The following is a 6,803-nucleotide window of genomic DNA, read 5'->3' as shown; positions in this document are numbered from 1 at the left end:
TTCCACTTTCACCACTTCAAATATATCTGTCCAATTTTAGGCCCATTCCTTTAAAAACAAGACCATAGTTTGATAATTTCCCTTCACTATTTGCTTGACTTGATAAAGATGTTGTTTATACATTAAAAGTTATGTCTTGAGTAGCTGAAATCATAAAATAATAGTATGTAGCTTTCAAGTATTTTAAGTGTCTTCCAGATAAGCTTTGAATCATTGAATTAAAGGCTATAATCCAGGCAGATGTGAAACTAAAGACAAATTTCCTATGCAAACATATATACCATATGAAAGTCATGCAAATACTGCCTTGAGAAGAAAAATAAAGGCTTGTTTTATTTTTGTCCCTCAAACTGAGCTACTTTATCAGAGTACAATTGCAAAGTAAAGATTTACATATTTTTGACTGAAAAAATAATTTCCATACCACATGTATGTGACTTCACAATTTGAAGATTTTAGGACACTGACATGAATAGGTACCAGGTCATTAAGAAAAGAGACTCAGATAGTTGGAGTTATTGTTAAATTTATTATAAATTTGATAGAAACACCACCAAAATTCTTCAAATTAAAACTAACTACAATCTAAATATCTTGATTATGGAATGCATTCAATGGTGTTTAGATATTAAACTTAACCTCAAAAATAATGTGGTTATATGAAGATTGTGTAGAAAAGAAAAATATATGGTAGGGAGTATGTTAATATAGAAAAATTACCACCTGAAAAACAATTCATCTGAAAGAAGTGCAGATTCTGTCATCTATCCTGTCAACAAAGAAGAAATCAAGAGAGCAAGGACAGTGATTTCCCCTGCATTGCATTTGTGTGAGTATAAAGAGATTTAAAGTTTATTATATAAATGAACTTGTTACAAAGATTAAATTGATGACATTTAGAGATAAAAATGCCAAATATTAGATCCTATTCATCAAACTGAGCGAGTTTGGAATCATAAAAGGAAAAAATTTTACTAGCTATTCATTTGGTAACATTTGCGCAAAATAATATATTATCACAGACTGTCAGAGAACTGACACTTTGCCAACTAGTCTGATTCAAATTTGTAAAAAAGATGAACAAAGGATATCAGACTCCACAGGAGGGGAGAAAAAAAGACAAGACATAGGATTATAGAACCCATAGAATTTTACAGCTAGGAGAAATGTAAAAAAAATCTATCTCATACTTTTCTTATATCCTTTTAGAAAAGCAACTAGAACAAGTAATAATAACATCTTTCTCAAGGACACACAGTTAGCAGGTGGCCAATTACCTTACCTGAAAGTAATGAATTATATAAACAAAGAAAATGTAAGAAAGATGTTTTATACAGCATACAAAACACATTAAATATAATATTACTATTTTTATGTCTTTACTTATATATGGTTCAATGACTTGAGTAGAACTTGATAGGATAAAAGCACTACTTCAACAATGTTTAAAGTTTTAAAGATATATTTCAGTTAGTACTTTCACTATTCTTCAAATTTAATTTTTAAAATAATTTAGAAAAATGCATCTTCATACCACCCTGTCTTATTAACTTATAACTGATAATAAGTTCTTTAAAATTAGTTTATATAATTTTAATTTGTAATTTCATAAAATTTTTAGTCAAAATGTGCATTCACAACTCAAGATGAAATGGTATTACCTTGTTTTGACATTTACTAGTACATGTATTATAGTATATGTATAACATATTAGTGGTTTGTACCATGCCCTAAAACTTATGACACCAAATGCTGGCAACCCTTTATCCTGCTTTCTAAAATTATAGTCTAAAATATTAATAAATATTAATATATTCATCATATAATTAATTGCCTTTTTAAGAAATCGATATCCTGTTATTTTTAGACAATGTCAAAATATTGCATTTTCTAAAAAAACCTAGTCATTAAACTTAGAAATGTCAAGTACACCTGCGAATTTGTTAAGGGGACACTACAATTTTCTATTTGATTTGAAAATAAATCAAGCAGCCACAGCATTCTCGAAGTAACACTATTAATTACTTCTGCTAATTGCCTCTGAGCAATTGGGAAAGAAGTAAAGCAATCTCCTCTGGTTTGATTTGAAGGACATCACAGGATCTCACCCCATCAGACTGCCTCTAACATTTCCCCTCCTTGGGGCTAGACTCTGTCCCTCCCAGAACAGCAAAATCTGTCAGAAGTTTTATACTGAGCTCAACTCTCTGTTCAGGCCCTTCTGCAATGTTGTCCTCACCCAAGATTTGTCTTCTAGCAGAAAAACAGGGAGAATGTCACATCTAAAGGAGAAATTCCTAGGTCAGATATCATTTACTTCTTAATGTTCGCTTAGTCTGTCTTTACTGATGGGTTTTATCATTCAGGAGCCATTCTAATACTTAAAATGATATTGATTAATCATCATACTCATCACTGTTCAAGCTTGGAGGAAAATAATATCTATTGAAAGAATAAAAAAACTTTTTATTCAACAATTTTTTGAAAAATAACACTTCCAAGAACTATTGCTGATCCATGTCATTATCGCCATAAAAACCAGCTGGTAATTTTTACTTAGAAAGAAATGAAAAATGGAAATAATTTTATGTAGTCATGATGTCCATCTGCAAATCAATAAACAAAATGAAGGACAGAGTAAAATCTATTTTAAGAGTTCAAGAGTTGGTATGGTGGCTCATGCCTGTAGTTCTAGCATTTGGGGAGGCCAGAACGGGAGGACTGCTTGAGGCTAGAAATTCAAGACCAGCCTAGGCAAATTACCAAAGTCCCCTCTCCACCCTCATCTCTATAAAAATATTTTAAAAATTAGTCTGGTGTGGTGTGGTGGTCCACACTTGTAATCCTAGCTACTTGGGAGGCTGAGGACAGAAGGGTCACTTGAGCACAGAAGTTCAAGGCTGCAGTGAGCTATGATTGCACCACTGCACTCCAGACTGGGTGACAGAACAGAACCCTTTCTCTAAAAATCCAAAAAATAATCCAATAAGCTTTTAACATGAGAATCCCTTCCAAATTTTTTATATCAGTTGTTTCAAAATGTTTGTTACTAGGAAAATTAATCCTCCAATCTATGTGTGTGAGTGTGTGTGTGTATATATATATATACACACACTTTTCTTCTGCTGCTGTAGATTACCCAAAAATAAGAAAACAAGCAAATAAAAATAGGTATTTGGGAACAATTTTACATGCTGTTTGCTAAGGCTATGTATGCAATTTCCCAAAATGAGAGAAATACCTGACTAATCAAGCAACCTTACCTCCATATTTTTTAAAAATAATACATTCATTGAAACGAGACACTGGTTAATTAAAAAACAAGATGAGCTTTAAAGGATGACCAGTATTAGTAAACTTCTGAATCTGCCAGTTATCAATTATGATTATTTGGGTTATTTTTCTGACTTTTTTGAGTCATTTTAGCTACTACATAAGGCACTTAAGTGGATAAAATTGATTTTTTGACATAAAACTTCTGCTACAATAGATGTTTAATAATTGATGCTTCTCTTTCCTCTATGTGCCTGCCACTAGACTGGTTCTAATCCTAGCGGTGCAATTCTGATAAGATTATTCAACCCTTCATGCCTCTGTTTCTTCATCTAAAAGTGGTGACAAAGGGGAGCTGAAGTGGGATACTCAACTGTGTTTTACCTGCGGTTGCTGGAAGTCAAAAGCCTTTGGGTAAAGGGAAAGGATAATGAGTCCACACAGTGAAGTATATTATAGCAATTAGAAGCAAAGGTCACACAGCAATATAGATAGATCTTTTTAAAACCACAATACCAGATGAAAGACATTACAAAACAGAAGGGTAACAACACATACTGGGGCTTTCAGAGGATCGAGGGTGGGAGGAGGAAGAGGGTCAGGAAAAATAACTAATGGGTACTAGGCTTAATATCTGGGTGAAATAATCTGTTCAACAAACCCCCATGACATAAGTTTACCTATCTAACAAACCTGCACTTGTACCACTGAACTTAAAATAAAAGTTAAAAAGAAGCAAAATGAAATATATCACACAATGACATTTGTTTAAATTAAAAGATTTGCATAAAAATTGCAACACACATTTTACAAGAATATATGCACAGAGATGTTCAACATCACAATGTGGCATGGGAGGTCGAGAATCAGAGCACCTCATATAGTAGAAACTCAATAAATGCTAATCCTCTAGCACAGACCATGTAAAATGTAAAGGAACGTGTATGTGTATGTGTGAAGGTGTGTTGTAATAACCTCTCCAGAATTTCCTGGTAAGAAAACACATTCAATCTAAAGCAGGGCTAAAGCTAAAGCTAAAACCTTGATTGAACATGACTTTTATGATTTTCTATAGTATTAATTTAACTTCCTACTGCTACATTAGTAGTTTCAGAAAAAAAGAGAGAATAAGAAATAACATGAGAATAAACAAAGCAAATTTAGAATTAACCAATTGACTAAAATTATTTTTAAATTTTTTCAGCTTGGCTGACCTTAAATTAAACATTTGTACATTTCTATGTCTGGACAGCAACAACAAAAAAAGATTCCAAAGACTAATTATAATGTTTGAGGATTTATAAAACTTTGACTCCCCACGTCATTTATAAACCTTGCAATTAGCATATTTTAAAGGATTGACTGTATAATAGATATTATGATGACTCTATATTTTTAATTCATCTAATTAAATATCTACTTTGAATTTGAATTTTCAGTTTAATGAAGAAATATCCTAATATTTAAATTCTAAAGCTAAGACTTCATATCTTTAAAATATGTATATTAAAAGCTATTAGTAAAATTAAGTCAATATTCATGACAAAATTATCCTTTTCTGTTAGATTTAGATTTCTATCCAACCCCATGTTTTCTAATAAGCACTTCTTTAGAAACTGAAAGAATAATACACCTTGATTTTCCAGAAAAATAAACTCTTTAAAACTGTCCATCAACTAATGAAACCACCAATTTAATTACTTTTCTCAATCTCGAGAATATAAAATGATCTAATTTATAATTAGTGTTATGACAAGTGCCTAATAAACTTAAAATGATTTGACATTAGGGCTGAATTTTCACTGGAACTGGTGGAAAGTTTTATAACTTGGGGATTTTCTAATCCCCAGGCATACTGATGAAATCTAACTCTAATTTAAAATCATCCTGATCCTTGCTGTTTTCTGATTATAACTTTAGGTACCAAACACTACAAACGTAAATAAATTAAAAACTTATTGACACTTCATAAAAAGGAGCTAATTCTTATTGATTTTATTTTAATGTCATTTTTACTTTTACGTGAATCATTTGTATATTAATATATAATATGAGCATAAGTTAAAAGATGTACCATATGGATGTACAATTAGTATAAATCAAATTATTTTCTCATGAACCTGAGATACTCACACTTTGATGTATTAAAAAGAGCCCTGATCTGAAGAGAATATGCTTTTTGAGTATGTTTTTATTTTCAATACTTGAAATAAATCCTTCATTTTGAGTAGCTCCTTATATTAGAATTGAAAACTATGACCAAAAAATAAAAAACAGCTAAAACCACAAACACACACCCACAATTTTCCCCAACACACACACACACAGATTATAGCAAGTAAATCTTCTGCAAGTCTCATTTTTAAAAAGTAATTTGATGCAGATTTTTCTTACAATATCTTTGTAAACACACAATATGTTCCCAGGAAATTAAAAATGGAACGGCTAATCTAATATCCTGCCCCTTGCAGGGACTGCAGCTGATAACTTCCAGGGAAATTGACAACTACCCAGTCCTTCCCCTTAGGAATATACATGACTTCACAAGAAAGGTATATTCAGTTCCTTTAGAACCTGAGAAGATTCATTTGAATATAGAAGCATGACATTCAAATATCTAAAGTTCATTATAAATTTTGTATCTGCAGAATAAAAACCCTATCATGGAAATGATCAATCTAATCAATCAAATTAATTGTTCCAAACCTCAGAATATTTTTTTCAAACTCCCAGACCAACAGGGCCATCAAATGCCACAGGAAGGCTCTCTTAGGAAGAAATTTACAAATTCACAGTTCTAATCAATGGCACATATGCTTTCATTTACTTCCACAATTATTTTCCCATTTTGAGGTTGGACTCATGATTGTATCCATTTCTATGTAATCAATAAACATTCTCAAACATACTTACAACTGAAATGTTTGTTTCTAACAACCCATTATGTGTTCTAACAACCCCCTTAATTTGTATCTTCTAAATCAAGTCTCCTCATGGCATTACCTGGTTTCCCAAGCTCTTCCAGTAATGCCAGACACCTCCAGCCAGGATCCCATGCTACAGCACACCACTCAACACCCCAACACCATCTCCCCAAATTTCACTGCCTGTTGTCCTATTTGTTCACCCTTCTAAAAGGGTGTCTTAAACTGTCTTAAACTAAGATTCTAATAACTGCAAAAACGTTTTCTCTGTCAAAATCAGCATTATTTAAATTCCCTGATAGTCTGGATTGGATTCTGAAGTAGAAAGAGGAAATCAGTGGGAAACTAGATGAAATCTGAATAAATTTCGGAGTTTAAATATCAGTAATATACCACGGTTGATTTCTGTTTTTAAAAACCTGCCATGATAATGTAAAATATTAAGGGGATGGAGGGAATGGAGGAAGCATCTATCTAGATTTTATATCATCTTTGCAGCTTGTCTGTAAGACTAAACCTATTCCAAAATAGTTTATTTAAAAAAATAAGTGTTGTGTTTTTAAAAGAGACTTCAATGTATTGACACAAAGGATGAGGAAGATGGAA

General features: G+C 31.9%; 1 protein-coding gene across 1 annotated transcript in view; it reads left to right on the top strand.

Moving 5' to 3' along the window:
• The first annotated feature begins 716 nt into the window (after positions 1-716).
• Positions 717-6,803, top strand: part of RGS21 (regulator of G protein signaling 21) — a 51,793-nt gene continuing 45,706 nt past the window's right edge. The window contains exon 1 of the mRNA XM_025366740.1: positions 717-829. The gene's annotated coding sequence lies outside the window, so the exon portion shown is untranslated. The remainder of the gene's footprint in view (positions 830-6,803) is intronic.

The sequence above is a fragment of the Theropithecus gelada genome, chromosome 1 (assembly GCF_003255815.1).
Source record: "Theropithecus gelada isolate Dixy chromosome 1, Tgel_1.0, whole genome shotgun sequence".
NCBI lineage: Eukaryota > Metazoa > Chordata > Mammalia > Primates > Cercopithecidae > Theropithecus > Theropithecus gelada.
This window is presented reverse-complemented; position numbering and strand designations above follow the sequence as displayed.